This window comes from Lycorma delicatula, chromosome 1, assembly GCF_047948215.1.
Source record: "Lycorma delicatula isolate Av1 chromosome 1, ASM4794821v1, whole genome shotgun sequence".
Lineage (NCBI taxonomy): Eukaryota > Metazoa > Arthropoda > Insecta > Hemiptera > Fulgoridae > Lycorma > Lycorma delicatula.
Genome location: NC_134455.1, coordinates 202,305,005 through 202,329,543, shown reverse-complemented (window position 1 = coordinate 202,329,543; position 24,539 = coordinate 202,305,005). Strand labels below are relative to the sequence as shown.

General features: G+C 30.9%; 1 protein-coding gene across 1 annotated transcript in view; it reads left to right on the top strand.

Annotated features, from left to right (window-relative positions):
- The window catches only part of Fur2 (furin-like protease 2), a 605,551-nt gene that overhangs the window by 894 nt on the left and 580,118 nt on the right, over positions 1-24,539 (top strand). The window lies entirely within an intron of this gene.

Here is a 24,539-nt window from a genome sequence, read left to right as displayed (position 1 = left end):
ATCTCGAAAACAGTTGATCCTAGCGCTTTGAAAAAAGTTTTCGATCCCCTACCACGATATGCCCCATCTGCTCTTACCTACCATCAACTGGTAACATCTGGGTGCCCTAGGGTGTTGTTTTTGGGGTGCAGTGGGGGTGTTCTTATAATATATCCACAACGACTCGTCCGATTTTCACGATTCAAACATGGTGTTGTTAGTAGACTGAAGGCTAACTGTTATACGCATCAGGTACATCCTCGATCAACCAGACCGATAGCGTACCAGCTTATGATGAGAGTGTATTATTATGATAACAGGTAAACATAGAGAAATTACAGCTGAATTACGATCAGGTATTCTATGACGAGGTAATTTCCAGCAAAATGGATATAAAAAATTTACGTTACATCGAAATATAATTAAATATAAAAATAAAATTAATGTAAAATTAAATATATATAAGGTTGCTTACAAAAACCGTTTCAAGAATTCAGGGGATGATCCCCCACATCAAAATAAAGAAAAAAACTTTTATTAACATTCATCCTGAAATGCTTAATTTATCGGCATCCGCCATTAGTATTTTTAAAATAATTTTTTTTCAGGAATGATTAATCATATCGAGCTGAAATTACGTATACTGTTAGGTTACCTAGAGATTTACTTGTATAAAAATAATGAACCTGATTTCTTAATCCATTTAAAAATGACAACCATGTAAACGTAGTAATTGTTAATATCTTTGCAAATGTTATTAAAAAAAAATGTTAAGCGTTTTATGAGAAAGAAAATGGCACCTTATATATTCAAATCCGTTCATAAATAATATATTTATGGCAAAACTTTTTAAAGTAAGTAGATTAAAAAACCAGTCTTCATTTCCTCCCTAATAAAATTAAATAATTCTACACGATACGTGATTTCAACTGAAATAATTTTATTAATGTTATAATTGAAAAATATTAAAAATATTTTAGTAAAATAAAGTATTATCGATGAAAATATAATGATAAATAATACGTGTATATTTATCGTATTAATATTGAAAAATAATTTGCGTTAAATTAAAATAGATGTAATTAATAAATCGTTGTTGTAAATGTAAATAAAAACTAATACCCGGTTTGTCTTTTGCTTTTCGCCAAATGAATATTGATCTTTGCTGTACGATGTAATTAATTATTTTTATTACCGTTGTCTTATTCACCGTAGTAGTTAATGTGATTTATACTTATACTAACTTAGAAATGGCTGATATGCATCTAACGTACGGTCTCGCACGTTGCAGCACCCTTGACGTCAGACGGCTGTATCAGGAACGCTTTCCCGATCGAGTATTACCTTCTCGCACAATGTTTTCATCCGTTCATAGAAGGCTCAGAAATACAGGAGGCTTAAAACCTGAAAAACGGGGTAATCAGGGCGACCACATTCAACATGTACACCCGAATTCGAGAAAGATGTGTTAGATGAAATATCTGTCCATCCCGAAAAAAGTACTAGAGAACTGGCCTTCGAGTTCAGTGTTAGTAATGCAACAGTAAGAAAGGTTTTCCACGAGCAGCATTTTCAGATTTTGTAACGATAGGCGTGCGCCTATCATTACCAGTGAGTACAAGCTATTTTACCTCAAGATTATACTCGCCGTGTTCAGCTATGCCATTCGCTTATCTGAAAATATACTAATCCGAATTTTTAAATGATATTTTCTTTTCCGATGAAGCCAAATTTGCAAGGTCGGCCGTTCTTAAACATGCACGTGTAATCGATCGAAAATCTTCGCGCCATTTCAGAGAACGGTCACCAATCACAGTGTTCTGTAAACGTATGGGCTGGTATTCTGGATGACCACTTACTTATTTTTCTGTTTTTTTTTTTTTTTTTTTTTTTTTTGCCTGAAACGCTAAACGGTGAAATATATTTGCATTCCTTGACGGTTGATATTCCACTTTTACTCGAAGATTTGCCTCTAAATTCACGCAACAAAATATGGTTCGTGCTGGATGGGCCTCTGGCTCATTATAGATTACAAATTTGAGATCGCCTAAACGAAGCATATCCAACAGATGAATTGGTCGGAGATCCAGTAGCAAGGCCTACAAGGTCTCCCGATCTCAAGCCTCTTGAATTTTTCTTATGACAGTTGTCTGACGCTTTTCTTATGACACTTTACAAGAGACATGTATAGGACACCCTCATGGATGGTATACGAGAAATGCGCTCAAGAAAATTCTAAACGGGAATGGGAGTTTTCATCAGAAAATGAAAACACAGAAGGTGAAAACACCTAGCATCATCGAAAGAGTCCGGCAGTTAATGAAAAAACTCCTGGATGCATGTATTTAGAATAAGGGCCGCCAATTTTGAACAGCTACTGTAACTTCGTTTATTAATGTTTTATTATCATATACTATAATTTATTGTTAAATATATTTTAAATGGAAAAAAACAGTTTGTTTAATAATTATTAACAAACACTGATTATATTGAATGTTTGTTCATTAAATGAAAAAGTGTAATGCAAATTATTTTTCAATTTTAATGTTATTATAATATTCTCTTGATTTCAGTAATATTTTCAATATTATTTAATTATTATAATTTATTACATAATAACATTAATAAAATTATTCCAGTTGAGATCGCTTCGAGTTATTTAATTTTATTCGGGAGGAAATGAAGACTGCTTTTTTAATTTAGAGCAACTCATTTCAAGAATCTTTGCTATAATTGTGTTATTTATGAACTGATTTGAATAAATAAGGTGTCATTTTCTTTGTCATAAAACGATTAAAATGTTTTTGTAATAACATTTGCAAAGATATTATCAATTAAAAAGTTTACATTGCTGAAATTTTGAAATAGATTAAGAGATCAGGTTCATTATTTTTATACAAGTAAACCTCTAGGTAACCTAACAGTATACGTAATTTCAGCTCGATATGATTAACCATTCCTGAAAAAAAATTATTTTAAAAATACAAAATGGCGGATAGCCGATAAATTATGCATTTCAGGATGAATGTTAATAAGTTTTTTCTTTATTTTGATGTGGGGGATCATCCCCTGAATTCTTGTAAGGCTTTTTATAAACACTCTATTAATACTAATTAAGTATAGTTGTTAAATATTAAATTAGAATGAACGTATAATTATTAATTTACAAAAATAATTATATGTTTTATATATTATTATGATGTAGGATAAACAGTAAAATTACAGCTGAATTACGATCGGTTGGCCTATGATAAATGGAAATAACACACATATGATATTTATTATTAGTAAATAATAATAATAATGATAATGATTGATAACGGTAATGATAATGAAATTAGTTTTTTACCGAGAAGATCGACAGATACAATCTAAAAGTAACTTTTATGGATTTTATTGATTATTTTATTTAAGTGATTTAAAAACAGTGTTTTTTATTTATTTATTTTATATCATATACATCATGACGAACGTGATAAGAAAAGTAACTGATACTAACCACAAAAAAAAACCGTTTCATTGTAAAAGTGTTTGTGAATCACCTTTGACAAAAACATAACGGTATAAAAAAAAGGTGAATAATACAAACATCCGAAAAATATTTCGGGAAAATATCCCTAAAAAATCAACTGTTTACCACGAATTCGAAAGAAATTTATATTTAAAGAAACTGAATAATAATATTTTCTACTCTCAAACTTCTCTAAAACACAATTCTTTGCTTCAAACGCAGAGAAAAGATTTTTAATAAATTATGTCGTGCAAAAAATAGAAAACAAAATACAACAGTTCATTCGCCACTGGGCTGTTTCAATTATAAAATAATAAATAGCAAAACGTTCTCTAAATAGAAGTTGCTCTTAACGATTGAGTAGCTTGCTTGTTTTTTTCTAAATTAGTTGTGTTATACGTTTTTTGTCTTGAAGGTTTATCTTGTTTGCACGAATCACCTTTCATTATGTTTTGAAATACGTAGGGCTCAAAGATCTCCCGACTCATAGGCGAGTCAAACTAATGCGTACTGACGTAATTTTTTCTTAGCTTTAATATTATTATTTACACACACGCATGAGTCTTCTTTCTTTACGTGACTGTGAATGTAGAAAAAATCAGATGAGTGTCTATTATTATAAACTTCTTTGACCTCTTTTACCCCATCACTTACCTCCTTTATTTGAAAATTCTTTACTTGCTGTTTTGTGTGATCTTCTACTATTTTTTTACAAAAAATAAGTTTTCTACATCAGTACTTTGATCAAGTAACAAACAATTACAGTTATAATAGGAATTTACATAACAAACGAACAAACATTTCAAATATATTTAAAAAAAATAATGTTTATTTTCTTTGAAGATTACAGATCTTCATTTATATACAATAAAAGTTTTTAAAAAAAGAAAAATCCATTGAAACAATCTTTTAAAAAAGTATTGGCAACCATGATATTTTATGGGCTTAAAAATTACACCCTTGCAGAATAAAATTGGGTTCAGAATAGCGGTTCGAACTGAATAAAATAAAATGTGGGTTCTTGCACCCAAAGAAGAAATACAATAATGTTTGCTATTACATTAGACAACAAGGAAAAACAGTCTTCGACAAATGAACGTAGAAAAAACAGCTCTCTCTGGCGAGTGAATTTTTGAGATTTTTTCAAGTTTTTGCACGATTTAACTTGAAAACTATATTACGTTTCAAGAACCGTATATATTTTATACGGTTCTTGAAAACCGTATAAAATTCTATTATGCGACATTGCGTCGTAAATCTAAATTAGGAGCTAACATCCAAGATATTCTACGAAACAATACGATGATGGTATCGAATATCTTGTTGTTTCTTAATTTAATAATTATTTAAATATAATTGTTTTCTTAATATTGTATTGTTTGACGATGATAACCCAAACGCGTTTTTCGCTTTTCCAAATAAATAATAAACAATATTAATTGATAAATAAATAGTATAAAACATTACAAAAAAAAAAAAAAATTAGCCGAGATTTTAAGAAGAAAACAAATAACTGCTGCTGCCGTTTTAGGCAGTCCGAATAAAAAGAGTAAATTTATTTTTAAAGTATTTAAATCTCTAATCCAGAATACCCACCAAGACTTAACATTTATTTTTCTAATGTATACGTTGCAATCTGTTCAACTAGTAAACAATAAGCAACCCCCCCTCCTTCAACGAGCCAGTGAGATGAGAATGACATCTAGATGAGGTGTAGTCTTGTACAGATTCAGACTGACCATTCCTGTGGTTAATTGAACCCCAACCACCAAAGTACACCGGTATCCACCGTCAACGTTCAAATTCGTATAAAAGCAACTAAAATTTACTGGATTCGAACCTCGGAACCTTCGTCTTCGAAAATCAATTGTTAAACGACTAATTACCGACAAACTTGTTTGAAGAAAATAGACAGCATGAACCTTAAACCAATCAGAGATATCCCCTTTCATGATCAAAATTTTAAAGGCGAGAGGATAACAGTCTAGCGTACTTATGATTGAAAACTTTTATTTAAGGCGTTTTAACAAATTTAAATCTCTACCGGGCTATTAGATATCTGTCCATTACTATCTTTCAACAATAAACCTTCCGCTTCACAATCGATAAAATTAAGCTTCTGGATTATTCACTACTAGTTTTTAAAAATTGCTGTTTCTAATAAACTAATTTCGCGACTAGTTTCCAGTTAATGCAGACCTGTAGCCGATTTCTCTTGGTCTTTTTTTTTCTTATTGATGAGCCAAATCCCTTACTCCGGTTTCAGTCTTTCCTTTAGTTTGCCGAACGTATCCTAACTACATTTATTGTCTTTATAAATGAGTTTATTGTCGTTCTCTCTTTCCATAGGTTTAATTTTATCTTAGCTTTCCGAAGAACAGAGATCAATTTCCTGGATGTTGTCATACGATCGTTAGAGCTGTGTTTTTTAAAAAAAATATTTTTTATTACTGTTAAGAAGGGAGGGAAATACACGAAGAATATTTATTTTTTGTTTTCAATTTTACTTTTAATTTTTTTTTTTATTCACTTTTTTACTTAAATTTATAAGTAAATAAATATATATATGCTTTTTTTAATTTTTTATATGCGCATTTTAAGACCTTAAAATAAACGTGAAAATCAGTCCCCAACTATTTTTTAGAATTTGTTTTTAAAGAAAAAACTCAAAGATTATATCGAAATTTTTGTAAAATAAATTCATCCGTTATGAAATTGGGTTTATTTTTTTTAGTTCAGGGTCTTACAATTTAACAAATTCAGTTGTGTAAAATATTTAGTTATTTTAAATTTTAGTTAGGGAATAAATTTTAACCTACGATTTCTTGAATAGAATATTTGATTTAAACTGATGCATAGTCAGAAGAAAAAAAGTATATTTTAAATCTTTGCGTGAACAAGATAAGTCGTAATTAATTGAAAGCTTTCTGGTATCGTTAAATAAGAAAATTTATTTACCCAAACAGCAGTGAACACAACTTTACAAGTCTACCAGATTCTAATTAAAATAAAGTAGGTTTAAAAACTCTGTACATGTTATCCTATATTTACTTAGATCTAGTAAATCAAGTAAACAGGTACTGCTTTTGCAAAATTATATAATTTTGTCATCGCTAGAGTCTACAACTATACAAGCTTGTTCCTATATCTTAGAACTTTAATAGTATTGCGAAGTTAAATATTTCCAAAGCTTCAGTTTTGAAGGAAATTTTAAACAGAACTTTTGAATCTACACCGTCTTTATCCTGGATGATTTGGTAGTTACATAAAAAAGAATACAGCGTTTGTTTTTATTTAACAAACGGTAGTGGTTCAGTCATTTTAGTTAATTAAAAATGCAATTACAAAAACATTAAACTTCCTTAAAAAAATAATAATAAACATAAAACAATTTAAATACCCTGTTATTAATAGGAAACCATCCTAAGTTTACTTTATACAGTTATATGTATCTGTATACAAATTGTTCAACATATTAATAGCTTACAGAATGAAATTACATAAAACCAACTAATTATGGGCAAATGGGTGATACCAAAGCAACCGCAAACTGAATAATGTCTGCCAGAAAGAAAGGAATGAAAAACTTACTATTATAAGAAAAAATAAACTGTAGGTAGATCAAGATAATAACAAGGAAATGTGCAGCATCTAATTTAACAGGAAATAACGTAAAAATAAAAATAAATAAAACGCTTTAACATTATCATTAAAATAAATAATACAATTAGGGCAAAAATTCAAGTAACTATAAGAAAAAATTATTTTTAACATTATCCATACACCAATGTAAAATATAGAAAATTTCTCTTGCATCATTCAAATGAAATACCACGACAATTATACGTAAAACAATCCTTGTTAACTTATTGTGTTCGGATTGAAAAGGTTGATTATATACATAGTAATGGAACTGTTGACATCTACAGATACCAGACAAGAAATGATAAAGGTTTTTTATTTAAAAAAAAATATATATATATAAGTATTATTTATTGTTAATAACACACTGTTAATAATTAAATATTAAAAAAATAATTCTAACACCGTTATATAGATAAACCTTTCCATAAACTTACTTAAACGAAAACAGTAAAAATGTGTGACCCAACTAAATTAAGTATAAATTAGTTTAAAAAATTACAACCGAAACGAAAAAAATTAGGACAATTCCTTAACTAATAAAATGATATGTAAACAAGTATAAAATTCTTGAGTTTACGTAGACGGCGACAGTTATTCATCATTCTATAAAAACGAGATAAAAATTTGTAAAAGGTATAGGATAGAGTGGAGCAAAAAACTGGCTTTTCTGGAATCGGTTAGATAAATAGGTTTTAAGTGATTCAATTTATCTATAGTTAATGTAGACACCGTGTTCCCTAGTTTTATCTAATCTTCTTTGTTGCAAAATGCAACTCTGGACATGCAGTGCACGTCAGGTTAAACTATCACATTTTTGCTTAAAATTCTATCTCCCCGTTTTTAAAAAACAAAGTTGGTATCTTACCTTTTTTGATTTATAATTATTTATTTAAGTATACAGATTTAGAAAAGCATTGATAAGTTCGCTGTCGGTCTTAGTCAGCGACAACACTGTCAAGATTATGGATGGTCGAGATACTTCTTTTAAGACCCTGAATTAAAATTTTCCTATATGATGTGCTCGGTAGCGCAGTTAATCCCTGAGCGCTATAATCAAAATTGATAACGTATTCGGATTATCATGGGTATAGTCACGTAAAGTTCTTTTTTTATAGAGTTTGTTTATTTCATCTTTGTACTGATCTTTTGGGTTGAGTAATAGACCTTTAACTTCGGTAATTTAACAGATTCTATTTTAAGATAAACAAGCTATTTTACTTACACTATAGCTTTCTTTAACGATTTCTATAAAGCTGTTTTTATGTAGCCTTATTTAATATCGTACTAAAGGTGACAGAAATCGAATCAGCTGATTCAAATCTGAGCTGAATTGAACTATTTTTAGGTTGATTTTAACTTAAACATGCGATTATAATCTTTAGTTTATTTTTCATCATATTATGCTGTATAAGTTGTCGGTAAAAACGTTTTTTTAAGTATTATGAACGTTATATATTCCGAAATAAATGCGGTAATAGTGAAAATTTACGTTAACGCTTTTTGTTTGTCTTTTATACTTTGCTAGTGAGAGCAGATTCGATTGACGCTTGATGTACTGTAACTACTTATTTACGTCACCTGCACCGTACAGGTTTTATGTATTATCGCAAGTATTAATCCCGGTTTCGAATGCGGTTAAATGTGTTTATTTGTTTTAATAAAAATGCGTTTAAGTGCCGAGTGCGCATGTGAGTGTGAACGCGCCCAAGTTTGTATATGTTATTGCTCATATATCCATAAAAGTTTTATGTCTCCTCAATTGCTTCTTAAACGCTCTCTCTCGTTCATCACGCTTATATACCCGTATACTACACACATATAAACATCCAGTACGTAAACCGACCTCTCTCTTTATAGTATAAAATTCGTTGTGACTCGGTAAAGTTTAACGGCTGCACATAAAATTTACGACATATTCTCGAGAAGGCTCTTTAAGCGAATTCACTTTGTGACTTAAATTATTCATAACTGTGGCAATTTAACAACACTAGTCGAGTTATAAAGTAAAAGAACCGACCGCCGCATACCGTTGTGACTTTACCGTCTACAACAAAAGTGACTTATTATTTATATCGCCAATTACTTTAGTATATCGCTTTATCAATTTCAGTTTATAAATCTCATACCTTTAATGTTTATGTTTTCTCCTATCGTGCTTATTTAATCTATATATTTATTTAATAACTATAAATCAGGAACGATTTAAGGCACAATGATCTGTAAAAAAGACTTTATTAAGAATTAAATCTCTTTCGATATTGTTTATGTTAATTAATTACTTACTACCTTTGCTCATATTTGTTACAAGTTGCAAAATAAACTAAATTTAAAGTAAGTAGAGAGATAAATATAAAGATTATAGGACTTATATTGAAGGTTTAATATACTAATTGAAAATCTTTATATACTAAAATGTATATTTTTAAAGCCGAGTGTTCCATCTATATAATTGCGTATTTACTTGCGTGATTTACGTACCTGAATTCTTAAACAATATATATTTTAAATATTCAGAAATAAAATATTCAGTCAAATAAATATAATTTCTCACTGATTACACTTTTTAGTTTCATTATAAACTTATGTAAAATCGTTTTTTTCGCTTAAATCTCGCAGCTGCTTTTAAATAGAAAATATTGGTCAAAAAAGTGCATGAATTACACGAGTAAATACGGTATATAACGTATACATACGATATAAAACCTCAATAACTGTTGGTCAGATCCGAATATTTCTTTTACGTCTGTATTTATTGAATTTTAACATAGGTTTAAGGATTAAATTAATTTAGATAGTTCGATAATTGAGTGACTAGTGTGACTTAAATTTTGAGTACGTCTTAGTTTACAAGACAGTTTTATTGACTTGATGTTTTGACCCGGTGAATAAATCACGTGGACCTGAGATCGACTTTACACGATATTCTGACTCGCTGTTATTTTATTCGTTTACCGATATGCTTAATGAACACTGTATATCAGACGTATAATGGGAATTTTGATCGTTTCGCTTTCTTCGTCGATACCCGAGTAACGTAGCATTTCATAACAAGCCGTAATATTCGTAGATACTTCTTTGACTGTAGAATTGATGTTATCTGTACATCGCCCTATGTTTTTATCGAAAAAATTAGCCCAACATCTCAATCTATTTCTGTTAAGAAATTATTCATGAAGCGTCTACCTTATTTCAGTTTCATTCTACGATCAATTTACTAACCTGCTAAACCTGATTGCAATATTAAATGTCTCTTCTAAAGCTACAGGGCGATCCTTCTCCGAAAAAGATTTTAAAAATCTTTTAAAAGATTTTTCGTGATTTTCTCACATTGATCGATCTAGATAAAAAAATCAGATTATTGAAAATACTGTATTTAAAACAAATCTTGGTTGAGGACACTTTTCAGAATTTGAAAATGCTGAATGCATTTTAATAAAAGATTTAAGCTAAAGAATTAAAATGAATCAAACCGGAAAGTTTCTGTCTTCAAGTACTTTTTAAAATATTGGCCGAGGATTCCTATGTGAGGATAGATTAGATAATTGTTAGTATCTGAGGAGCGTCAGTTAATTTAACTAATACGTAATAAAAAAAAATAATAATAAACCAGTAAACCTGCATTTAATCGTGCATAATACTGCAAAAGTTATGGGTTGTTATAAGAATATTCCATCAGATTTTACCAAATATTTCTCAGAATATTTGTAAAAATAATTACATCTGAATATTTATCTTAAGTCTGTTGTGATATTTAATGATATCAGTCCGAAAGGCGGTCTGGTCTGTTCCTTGCCAATGCTATACTGACCCAATCGTTATTCATTACAAGTGATCCTTGTTAGAAGTAACGCTTACGCCGCACAATCGATACGTACTAAAACAACAGTTAACTACTATGTATAAGTTTTAATTTTTTCTGTACATTTTCCGGATCAATTATTTCCCCATAATACTTCATGAGACGATAAGATACTGTGTGCCCTTATAAAAATAAAGGTATAATTTAAAAATATTTTTCGATAAAATATGGCCTCATAAATTATCTTCTTTGTTTTTCTAAATATCGGTTTAAACTGTCTTTACGCAACTTGATTATGAACTTATTCCTATTTTAGCTCTAGTTTGTGCATTAATTTTAAAATATTTAAAGGCAGCCCCCATCCTCTAGATAGAATCTTTTTTTTCATGTACTTAAAATTTAATTTTATCAAAGAATTTAAGTCCGTATAATTTACTTAATTTTGCCTCAAACATATTTTTCGTAATTTAGAACCAGTGCTCCGTCCCCTCTGCACGAAAAAGTATTATGTTTTCAAATTGTAAGATAAAAATAAATTTGACTGAATTGTATAGCATCTTTTATACAACAGCAGTTTTTAATGCTAAATAATGCGCTTATTGGGTATGCTTTTTTGTGATTTACCCCTTCAGATATATTATAAAAAGAATTTAATGACACACACACACACACAAATATATATATATATATTAGGAATGAACTGGGGTAAATTTTCTTGTGTTAAAAAGACCATACTATTTTCTTTTGTGTTATAGAGAAAAATACATATGTTATGATCGGTATTATAATTTTTTTCTTTTTGAATGTATAAGAAGTTTGAAAGAAGCGGTAGAGAAGATTCAGTATGTATTCAGATACGTGCGTATCTAGCAGAATATAAGCGGGGTCGACCAGAACATTTCAGCCGAGCTTCTGCCGCCCTGTAACACTCGCCACAAAAACATAAAAGAAAAGACTGAGAAGAGGAAGAAGTTAAGTCAAAGTTTTAGTCGCCGATTGGTGGTGAAAATTAGAAAAAATGAGAAGGAGAACTTCGATGAAAAGTAGTAACAGTAGTGGCTTCAGTATTAGTAATAGTAACAGTAATAATAATAATAACAGTAACATTAGGAGCAAGCGCCTCGTTGCAGCGAGACTGAGTGATGGGTTTTAAGGGCAAAGAGATTCGGTATCGAAGGGAAAAGTACGACTGCTAAGAAGCGGGTAAAAGGAGAGTCGGTGAAGAAGGTTGAGGTTAGTTAGAGCCAAAAGAAACTTCTGAATTGGACGAACAGATACGTCACATCAACTAGGAGAGTAGGGTAAGGATTGACTGTGGGATGAGTATAACAGCAGAACCGGCTTAAGACTGAAATACCCACCTCCTCAAACTTCCTTCCGGGATTATTCCTGTCACTCAACCTTGCGTGCACCCTGCACGGTGTTGGGCGCGCGCGCACGTATATACAAGCGCACATACATTAACACGAGCATTTGGAGGAACTCCCAACTCAAATGCTATAACTTTCTAAAAACCGCGTCTCTTTCCCTCCGCTGGTGTATAGTTTTACTTCAACATTTCTGGCTAGAGATAGAGATAAAAACAAAATTTCCGTTTGAAGAAATTCAAAGTAGCTGAGTAAGAAGTACGATGCGCCACATCCAGCTTCATCGCCATCATCGGTGCAAGTTTGGTTAACTCTCTAAAACACCTTTCCCTGAACACATGCGAGTACACAGGCGCCTTACGAAACTTATACTACTTTTAACAAACTCCATTTATTACATGAATGATTTATTATTTACTTATATATATTTTACTTATAAATATTATCTTTATTAATCTCTTGGGTTAACCAATCAACTATACAAACTTATAAATTAAGTTCACTAAGTTTCACTTAGAATGCTCTAAGCTTCCTCAGGTGACAATACACATTGTCTGTTAACTTATCTACCCATCGTAGATAAATATATTTTGTCCCCACCCTTACTGTAGTAGATTCCCCTACTCACACATGATTCATCTTATCTTTACTTTAAATAATTATATGTATCTCTTTATATAACCCGATTCCTATTTCCTGTGTGTTGAAACCTTTACAATGCACATACATATTTTCCCAAAAATTAAAAACATTAAACAGTATTTTCCTTAAAAATTAAATTTATAATATAAATATATGATTTTTTAAATTAAATTAACATATATGTTGTTTATTCCGGCTATGTCCGTTCTATTATTGACAGCACTTGTATTTTCCTTGATGTATATAATTTCTAGAGTAGCCCTTTTATGTATATTTTGTTCTATGTCTAATATTTTGGTGCTGTTGAAATCAAACGAATGCTGTCACTTCCTTTTTTCTATATTTATCGGCTTCTATTCTTTTCTTAAGGTATTGAGATGTTTGTACAATGTCAATTTCAATACACAAGAAATAGCAATCAGGTTATATAAATAGACACATATAATTATTTAAAGATAAGATGAGTCCTGTGTGAGTAGGAGGATCTATTACGGTAAGGATGGGGACAAAATATTTTTATCTAGGGTGGGTAGATCAGTTAATTTCTTAGTATGCAAGAGAATTCTGTATAATGTGTGTATGAATATGTATTGGTACCTGAGGAAGCTTAGAGAAAATTCTAAGTAAAACGTAGTGAATTTAATTTATAAGTTTGTCTAGTCGATTGGTTAACCCAAAAAATGAATAAAGATAATATTTTAAAGTAAAATATGTTTTGTTATTGTATTTAATTCTATCCAATCAAGAGCAAAATTAATTAAATTTAAGTTAATATATTTATATGTATACATATGTGTGTGTGTGTATATATATATATATATATATAAATGCAAGTTTGTATGTGTGAGTATATCTCATATGTCTGGAACGCCTGGAGCAATTTCAACCAGACTTGTTACACATACGACATATTATCAGGAAAGAATTCTGTAGGGGTAAGAAATCCGTAGTAGTGAGGGGGGAAGGGGTGAAATGGAAAAATAATCGATAAAATGATTTTGGATATAATCTGCCAGTACATATTACATCGTGTTTATAGTATTCTCCCTCTCCCCCCTCACTCACTCACTCTCTCTCACTCTCTTTCTCTCTCTGTCTGTCTGTGTGTGTGTGTGTGTGTGTTAATGGTATGGGTGAATGCTGGAGTTAAAATTTCATAATTAAGTCTTAGAGATACATAACTCTCTGTCACAAGTTCACTAAAGTACCCTTAATGTGCGCTGAGTTATTGTGTTCTTTCTATTATTAAAAAAAAATAATGAAAGATTGTTACGAGCCAATTTTTCCATTAATATTAATTTAATCTGTATCTGCTTTTTAATTTAATAATCTTTCTTTGTTTGGTGATGCTTTTTTTATTTGTTTTTAAAGTTGTGGCTGGAATATTTAAAAAAAGTATTACTATTTCTGCTAAAAGCTTTTTTCTTGCTCCTTTTTTGTACTTCCTTTTAACAGAAAAAAAATAAATGAAGAAGAAAAATTAAAATGCTGTCGAATAAAAAGTGAAAGTTGATAGACTTCTATTCGGTTGAAATTATGTTTTAAGTTTTCTTATATAAGATCAACTTTGTACATTTTCAAATTCTATTGTTTATTTTCACTTTTATACACTTAAATTTGGAAACATTATAGGTGAAGCTCGTTTACCGTTAAAATTAATATGAGTAATGTTTAAAAATTTGAGATGGAAGATCAATGAAACCTATTACTATAAAACTACTGTAAAATCTATTTACTGTAAGTATGCAAAGGCTCACATAAATTGCGCAGATCGTACAGTATAAACAAGTGTCTTAAATTAACTCATGTGTGGTTTATTTTTTTTTGTTGAATGATTAATCCTCGTTAAGATATTTGTTTTTCAAAATCAGGTACTCCAGTTAAATATTAATCATTCTCTTGTATGAAAGTAATTAACACTATAGTTTAAAATAATAATATTCTTAAGGTAACCTCTTTTTTTACAGTTAAATTTAGGAATACCAACGATGTTTTTTTTCAAAATTTTGATAGGTGGGCTAATCTTATTGGTTCTTGATGATCGCAATCTTTTATTTAAACGGAACATTCAGTTGAACGTAGAATCTTTATCGGTTTTTAAATATAATAAAGGAATGCGAGTTACTGGACGGTATAATTGCTATTATACTCTACTGCTAAATGATTGAAATCGGTGACTTAACACAATAAAAGACGCTATTTGCTTTCGGTTGGTACGAAAATTTTTACGCTGTTAATATCTTAGGCCGTCAATGTTCAGAGAATTGCGGTAGAAAACAATTAATACAGTATCTTTTTATTACCGATATAAGAATATGTAAATCAGAATAAAACGCAGTTAAGTCCGTCGACTAAGTCTCTCTGTCACCCGTGTTCGTTTTTTCACAATCCTTCTACCGCAGCTAAATTGTGCGAAACGGCAATTATGTTTCCCTGTCTTCTCAAACGTCAGTTCTATTTTTAAACCGTATGAAAAATAGTTGACCGCAACTTTTCTATTGAAAAGTTGATCCTCAGGTGAATCTACATATGTACAGTTTTCTGCGGGTAAATTCAGTACAATCACATGCTCGCAGTTCCAACAAACGAATAAAGAATATTAAAAAAGTGTAAAATGAGAGTTCGGTGAAAACAGGAGGATTATTAAAATTGATACCGATAATGAATTTAATTGTTATTTTGTTCCACAGTTTTTAATTTTTTTTATAGATCTAAGGTTTAACAGTCTATAAAGAACGAACAGTGTTTGGTCGGAGTTGTATTTTAAATATATTACTGCTTTTGCGTTTTCCGTTGTAGATTTAAGTAAAAAAAATTCGGATCGTGTTGTGATCACCGTCATGCCCTCATTTTGAAAAATATCATAAAAGTCAATTTTTTTTTCATAATTTTTAATAAATAAAATTATTTATTTTATTATTTCCCGATTTGTGAGTTATTTAATAAAATGCACTTTACATTCATCTATCTTTTGTTTTCAAATTATAAAGTAGCATAGCGAATTAGTTTTGAAGAATGTGGTAAACGTATCAAATTTAGTCGTCAAATGCGTGTGTATCCACAAAGATTTAAATTCGATATTTTTAAAATGAAATCAGGGTTTTCCTAAGAAACTAAAAAAGGGGCTGCCATCTTAAAAAATGTTTGTAGAATTTTAGTTTTTTAAAAAGCCCTGTTATTTTAATTCTAAAAGATTAATTGATTAAAATATTAAGGAACATTTTTGTTAAACCTGTTCTTCACACACCTCTTAATCGCCATATTTTTGCAAAATTTATAAGTGAAGTGGGTTGTGGTTGAAAACATATCAGAAATACAGTATTCAGAGAACACATTTATATAAAAATCTGTCGGTGAATATAAATGTTTACAGAAATATATTGAAAATCGGTGCGGCCGATTGTATTTACACATATATATATATATGTTTGTGGAAGTTTTACTTTTCATGTATTTAGCTGTACAAAAATTTATATATGGTAAAGTAAACTAATCTGGATCAATTTTACATGCTACTGTTTTTTCAGATCTTGTCTTTTCATGACCCCCCCCCCCCCTAACCAAAGATCGTAATTTTAGCATTGAAAAATTCCAGGAGGATGTATGTAAATTGGCTGTTTTTTCTTAATATATCTGTAAGTTTGATGATCCGTATTTTAATGAAATTTGGTACGATATTTTTGAAAATGGGTCATTGATGCAATTTCTTTTCGGTCTTAGTAGGTCAAGGTTTGTGAAATTCGGAGATACGAGAAAAGAAAACATACTGTTTTCTTTTTTGTCATTTCTGGACTCGGTTACATTCTTTTACTAATTATATGATTCCATTGCATTTGTATGTCGATTTGCCTATGTATTTGGGCGTTTTAATTTATAGGAGGATATGATGTTTATTATTATCATTATTTTTTTATTTGCTTTTTTCGTTAGTTATCTTTACGGGTACTATGGTTCCCATATCTCACATTTTACTCGAACAGTAGAATAATTTTAACATTTTACATAATTTAACATCTGTTAGTAGATGTAAATTCAGCAGGAAATTAAAATGATCGTAAATCCAGCATCTACTAATCCTGTGAATACTTGTAGCAAATAAACAGGATTATTTACATCGATATATCCTGATTCGATAAAGTCGTAAGCTAAGAACTTATAAATAATTTTCCTCTTAAGTAGTAGTCTGCCAAGAGTAAAGCCCGTAAAATTCATGTCAATTTATTTGCTGTTCTGTAATCGTCGCTGTTACCGTAATAATAGTTACGATTATACATATGGAAATTTCAAGCGATTGTAAATGCAGTTTTTGATGGTGATTGAATGCGGGTATTCTTTTATCTCTAGAAATGTGTAGGTTTTGTATGAAACTTGTTTATTGAAAGCGTGAAATGCTATTTTGAAATTATTGTTTCTGTTTATAAAATGTTACCGTATCGACTTTTAATTAATAAGATAATAATATCCATTTGCAGTCGTGTTAGTAAATTTTTGCCATAGGTGGTGGTATTTGCATTCACGCACGTTCACAGCGCAAGCGCGCGCCTATGTTTGTGTTAGTAGATTTGATATCGCTTAGTGCGACTGTAGCTACTAACTAAATGTGTTAGCCTTTATCCCATAGACATATAGGGTGTGTATAATTTGTAAACGACACAAGGGTGAACTGTTACACTTATCATTCCATCCAGGCTCGATATCCGACATCCACGGTGGCCGACGCAACATTTTGCAAAACTAATCAAATTAAAATCCGCCTCGTTTCATCCAATTATTTTATTTTAATCGAACAGTATCTAAATCGTATATTCTACAACATCGATTACTGTCATGGCAGTTCGGTTAGTCGATCAAAATTAGCTTTATTAAAACATATTTAGCTGTAATGATAATCGAATAATCAACAATAAATCGCATTTTTCTGGTTCATTGAATTATAAGATAATTTTTAAACTAGATCGGTTAATTATTTACAATATTGATATTAACTGTACTGTAACGGGTTACGGTAAGCGAGTTAAATAATTTCTAATGGTATCGATTAATTTTTATACGTTATTAAGTTCTTCATACGGAAACACCCGGTAAAAGAGGGTATTGATTGCACGACCCGTCCAAAATAATATAAAATTTCATCAAAATAGGCATACTAAAACTGTAAGAATGCAAGTTCAAGTTGAGTTGTACTAATATTTATCTTTTCTTTTTCCTGTTTAGTCTCCGGTAACTACCGTTTAGATAATACTTCAGAGGATGAATGAGGATGATATGTATGAGTGTGAATGAAGTGTAGTCTTGTACATTCTCAGTTCGACCATACCTGAGATGTGTGGTTAATTGAAACCCAACCACCAAAGAACACCGGTATCCACGATCTAATATTCAAATCCATGTAAAAATAGCTGGCTTTACTAGGACTTGAACGCTGGAACTCTCGACTTCCAAATCAGCTGATTTGGGAAGACGCGTTCACCACTAGACCAACCCGGTGGGTTACTAATACTTATCTAGACCAGTGATTCTCAACCTTTGCAGCTACACGACTCCCAAAAAACATGAAAAAAAATATAAAATTAATATTTCGCGAACCCCAACCCCACTGAATACTACTAAACCAGGTATTATTACTTCTAAAAAGAATTAATATACTTAATAACCTGTCAAAATTTTGATATTTTTCCGTTTTATGTATTATCCTAATTGTTGCGTTTATTTTACTGTTTCAATTTTATTCCTATTATTTTCTTAGTTTTCATCATAATTTTAACCATGTTTTGCCAATATTATAATATCCTTGAAGAAGCCTCTTGTTATTATTTTAACCCAGGCGATGATAACGCGAAAGCGTTTTTCGCTCTCCTCCCCAAAAAAAAATCTCAATTAAACCTAGTTAAAACTAATTTAGCTGCGTTCATAGCGACGGGTATGAACTTGCACGTATGAAGTGTACAAACAGAAGCAATTTACAGGTTCCAACTTGATGTGTACGTGCTCTTGTAATTTGGTCTGCTTGAATAATATTAGCTGTGAGAGCTTCATATTCCAGTATGAAATGATACGTTTGAACACGTCGTGCTCTCAGCAGTATAAAAGACACGTAAGAGATTGCAGAACATCAGTTTAGTTTCGAAAGCGAATCGTGCGTCTGGTGCCTTGTTTCATTGAAAATAATAATAATTGAAGTTTCGGATTCTTTTTTTGTGCATTCAAACTGTATAATTGTTTTTTTTTTCAATTAGATTCTTATGCAAAGTGGATAAATTTCTGAAAAACGAAGTGAGCCTACATCCAGTGAATTGATTTGTAAAAAGACTGTGCACTGAAAGTTATTTAAATTATGGGTTTACCTCATTGGTTGGAAATTCACAGTACGTTGTTTGCGTTTAAATCCTCTCCGATGAAAGCATGAAGCCATAAAAATTAATGCGAGACTTGGAAATTAAACATCCGGATTGTAAAAGCAAACCCTTGGAATTTTTCGAAAGACAATTACATACTTTGAGAAATCAACAAGCTTCTATTTGTAAATCAAGCCTTACTGATAAAAGTACACTTGAAGCGTCTTATGTCGTAGCATTAAGAGTATCTAAGATGTCCAAATCCATACAGTCGCAGAAAACCTCATATTGCAATTTATGTGTTCAGTGTTTTAATAGGCGTAGGAGCAAAAAAAATTGAAAAAAAAATTCCGCTTTCTAACGACACAGTATCAAGGCAATGCCGATGTTTACGATCAGATAATTCAACAAGTGAGTTCAATTGTAATTTTTAATATTCAAATTGTTGAATCGACGGATGTACCAAACGTTTCTCAGTTCTTATGTTTAGAGAGACATGAATACGATAGAGAAAGGTCAGTCAAAGAGAAGGTGTTGTTTTGCAAATCAATACCTGTCGCGAAACAGGACAATGTCTTTTTGATGTTTTTTACGAAGCTGCTAAAAATTATAACATAAGTTTGACGAAATGTATCGCATTATGTAGTGATTGTGTAAAGGCATTAACAGAAAAGAACTGAATTTCTGAGAATTTTTAAGACGGTTTTATTCCAAGGGCGGAATGGACGCACTGCTTCTTTTATAGAAAATTACGCCAGAAAATCTCAAACAAATTCTTTGTAAAGCTGTAAAAATGGTTAATTTTATTAAAAGTCGACCGTTACAGATTAAAACTATGCGATGAAATGGGCAAAAAGAAATATCTTTTCTTTCCAAACAGAGGTCAGATGGTTATCACGGTGGAATGTGTTAACCCGATTATTGGGATTGTGAGATGAATTAATAATATTTTTCCAGGATAAAAAAACGCCATTCTCATAGTTTTTACAGAATAATGATTGTATGATGTTGGTTTACTTAGCTGATATTTCGCATTTAAACGGCTTGAATGTGAATTTACAAGAATGTGATAAAAACATTTTATTAATGTCAGATATCATGCTTTCATTAAAAAGCTTGATATCTAGATTATTCGTCTTCAAAGCAAAAATTTCTGTATGTCTCCACTCGCTTCCGATTATATTGAGAAAAATTTGGATGAAGACTGTGGATTATTCACCATAGTTTGGTTAGCATGAAGATTCATTAACATTAGCTAAAAATTCAGTTGGCGGAGTAAGTCCCGGAAGATAAAAAAAATATTCTCTCGAAGAGTTGGTTGCTGAATCCCTCTATGAAAATTTTATTTCAGTTGTTTCGTTACCATTTGAGATTCACGACTGACTCATAAAAATGTCTGGCGATAAAACGTTATAACTACAATTTACATCTGAAGGTTTTGGCTTGGTCGTCGAAGTGAGTATGGAAATTTAGACACAGAAGCATTGAAAATATTAATCCCTTTCGACGCGTCTTACCACTGTGAAAATGGTTTTTCGTCTATGGTTGCGCTAAAAACTAAATATAGGAATTCTGGTTTATCATTTGAAAACAACTTACTTTTGTGTGTTTCTAACACAGATCCACGTATGGAGGAACTTTTAAATGAAAAAAAAAAGTAACCATGTAATTAATTAATTTTTTTTACAGTGTACTTATAAATGTAGGTGAAAAGTTTGTAATAAATGTTTTTTTTTCGTACAATGATTTCAGTATTGTTTACGTGTAAATTTGTAGGCTTTTCGCGAAACGCTGATTTACGCCATTAAAACCTGCAGCCTGATACCGGATTGTAGTTCCTACTTTCTTTTTATAACTGTGAGAAAATAAGTTTGCTTCGTATGAAAAAATATCTGATCGCGAATATATTAATTTAGATATTTATTTTTAGGTTCAAGATTCTTGGCGTTTACAAGTATGATTTTTTTTTTTGAAGAAAGATCGCTTGACTACGCAAAACATTCCTGAAATATTTACCTGTGCGTAGTATGTCATTTCTTGTGACTTATGATAAAGATAATGTAGAATAGAATCCTCTATTATGAGAGGGGTAGATGTTATTTATGATGGCAAAGACATTTTTAAAGGACGACTTCAAAAAGAAACTTTAGTTTTTTTTGAACCTAAAGATGGGCGAAAAATCTAAGTGTTAACAAAATTACGTGTCGTAAATCAAGTGTTCAAATGAACAAACGGAAGTACTGCTTACTTTTAAACAAGTGAAATAGATATTTCCTCCTATGAGGAAAACAGACAGGCAAGGAATTCAGAGTCGATTGGACGATGATCTGTTGCGAATTCTAAATAACATAATATCTTCTACCACGGCCTATTCTTTATAGTTTATACTACGTATGTACAATAGGGGGAAATCGACAATATATAAAATTTCTTTTTATTTAGTTTTCGTTTCGTCGCTGTTCAAAAAATTGATTAATATACAGCGACTGTGAACAAAAATTAAATGTAAAATTTAATTTTACAATCTTTAAAAAAGATATCTTTCTTCTTTTTTTTTTTATAATACCCATATTCTTTGGAAATATTCTCAAAAGAACATTAATTTTTTGTTATCTCTTTCTTACCGCTACCGACCTGACCTGTTCAATCTTTCTATGGATTCACAAAGATTCGTTCTTTCTGTGATCTTATTCAATCATTTATTGTTCTTGAATGAGTATTAAAAACTTTTCGAACTACCATGACTCTATTAGTTTTCAGTATGTCAGTGATTCAAACCGTCATATATTGTTACTCGCATTTTATAAAAAAAAAATTAAAAGATAAATTAAAGGTTGCATAAGTTATTAATTTTTTACTATTTATTGGAAACCATATATATTTTTATTTTCTTATCCTTGCCTTCTCAAGATTTTATTTGTTATTCCTGTAAATTTTCTGGACCAAATACGAAGTAAATAAGAAAATGGCATTATATCATTAACAATTAAGGCTGCTGAAAATGCAATATAAATGCATAAAGCGTTTCTCCTTTGGATAATCAAATATTCCTATCACATGATTTCTTTAAACTGAAAACAATGGTACTTCATTTGCAGATTATCAGGTAGGGCTTCTATGAATGAGTGAACTAATCTCTTTTGGTTAAGATTGTAAGAATATACTTTCAAAGCTATAAAAATCTTCAATGCAAAGAGAAACCTTTGAGTTTTATTAATACAAAACATTTTAGAGTTTTATTAAGAGTTTTTATTTGTACAGAACATCTCTTTATACACAAATAAATCTCCATTTGACATTTCGGAACGTTTTTGACATTAGATATTCTGTTATCGGCTATAATAATACTTCGTGTGAAGTGCTCACCCGTTGCCAGCGGCAGACACCTATTTTCTGAAATTGACATATAAGTGAGCAAAACTGTAAGTCATACTTTATTGTTTGAATATTAGTAAAGCTTTTACTATTTTTGTAACGAATGAAGAAAATATTATTTCTAAAATGTCAGGGACTGGATCCGCCTTTTTAAATGTACTAAATTTCTACATCACTGAATAAATGTTTGTCTGTTGTCTTCAGTGATGTGACATACTTTTTTAGGATGTAAAATCTTTTTTCTCTGTAATTATAATATTTTTGATTGCTGGTAATCATTTTTTTTTCTTTTAGTGTTTAATACTTTGCAATTGCACGTGATTAGATTCGGTATTCTGAAATGTTTACTTATTTAATTTAGATAACGATTAACATTACTGAGGTTAAAGGCTAAAATAAAGATTACATTTTATTTAAAGTATGAGTTTTAATGTCTGCTAATTTTCTGAAAGATTATGAGTTCGAGTCCCGATCAGGCTGGGTTTTTTACGCTAGAAAATTCATCCGCATGATGTATTTATGTAACCGGGCATTAGCTTGATTTTGTTAAGTGAATAAATAATTATAAACATCGAAAGTATTTATTTAAAGTAGCAGAAAAGTAAATGTGCGACGGATGGCGCTAACCGATTTCGGTTTCAGTAGTAAGTTTTATTAGGGATGCTGGGGATCGACACCCTTCATCTACGGCCGGATATATACTTTTTTCTTTTCTTTCTTTTTCCTGCTTAGCCTCCGGTAACTACCGTTTAGATAATTTTTCAGAGGACGATATGTATGAGTGTAAATGAAGTGTAGTCTTGTACATTCTCAGTTCGACCATTCCTGAGATGTGTGGTTAATTGCTGGGTTTCAATTAACCACACATCTGAGGTTAATTGAGATGTTAGTCTGGGTTAATTGAAACCCAACCACCAAAGAACACGAACGCTGTAACTCTCGACTTCCGAATCAGCTGATTTGGGAAGACGCGTTAACCACTAGACCAACCCGGTGGGTTGACCGGATATATACTGGAAGTGAAAAACTATTCAAACTCGGTTATAATGTAAACGAAAGCCAAACCCGTGTTTATTAATTTCTTGTTTGTTCAAATAGATATTTTTCCTCTTTTTGCGGTGAATTATCGGTGTTATCCTCCATTGTTCTGTTACTAGTGACATTCAAAATAGATAAAGAAAAAAGTGGGCATAAACGAGGATAATAGGTATAAATAGGTAGAAAAGAGTGGAGTGAATGTTGAAGGCGGACTCTTGTGTTTTGTATGGAGTGAAGCAAAGTGAAATGATGTGTTTACCGCAGGCTATGTTTTAGTGGCTACCTGACCCGGCCTCGGTTGAAGATTTGTATCTGACACATACAACCGACAGTACGATATACCGCTTTGACTATATGTACAGTATTAAATTATGTACGTGTCTTATACGACCTTTATATGTTCCTACCGACATCAAACACCAACATTTTCTTTATAACACAGTGTACGAAGGAGCAGCAGGAACTTACTGTACCCGCTTGCTGTTTCTTGTCAAGTTGTTTTTCAGAGCAATGACGCGTACCCTAATCTCTTTTCCTTCCTCTTTCTAATGCTACTCTTGAGGCGTTCTGCTCATTCGGATATACTTAACTCTCGTAAAATCTCTCTTTCACTCTCTTTTACACGCGCTCGCTCGCACACATACGCACGGTTACACACGAACAGACACACATATACACATACATACAAACGAAATAATTGTTCGAAGTTAAACATTATTATAACTGTTACTATGTTTTTTAATCAAAATATTTTCAGAATAATAGTAATTATATTTTTATTACTATTACTGTCAACACTACTCGTGCCATCATTTTTTAATATTCCAATTATATCTTTTCGTAATTCG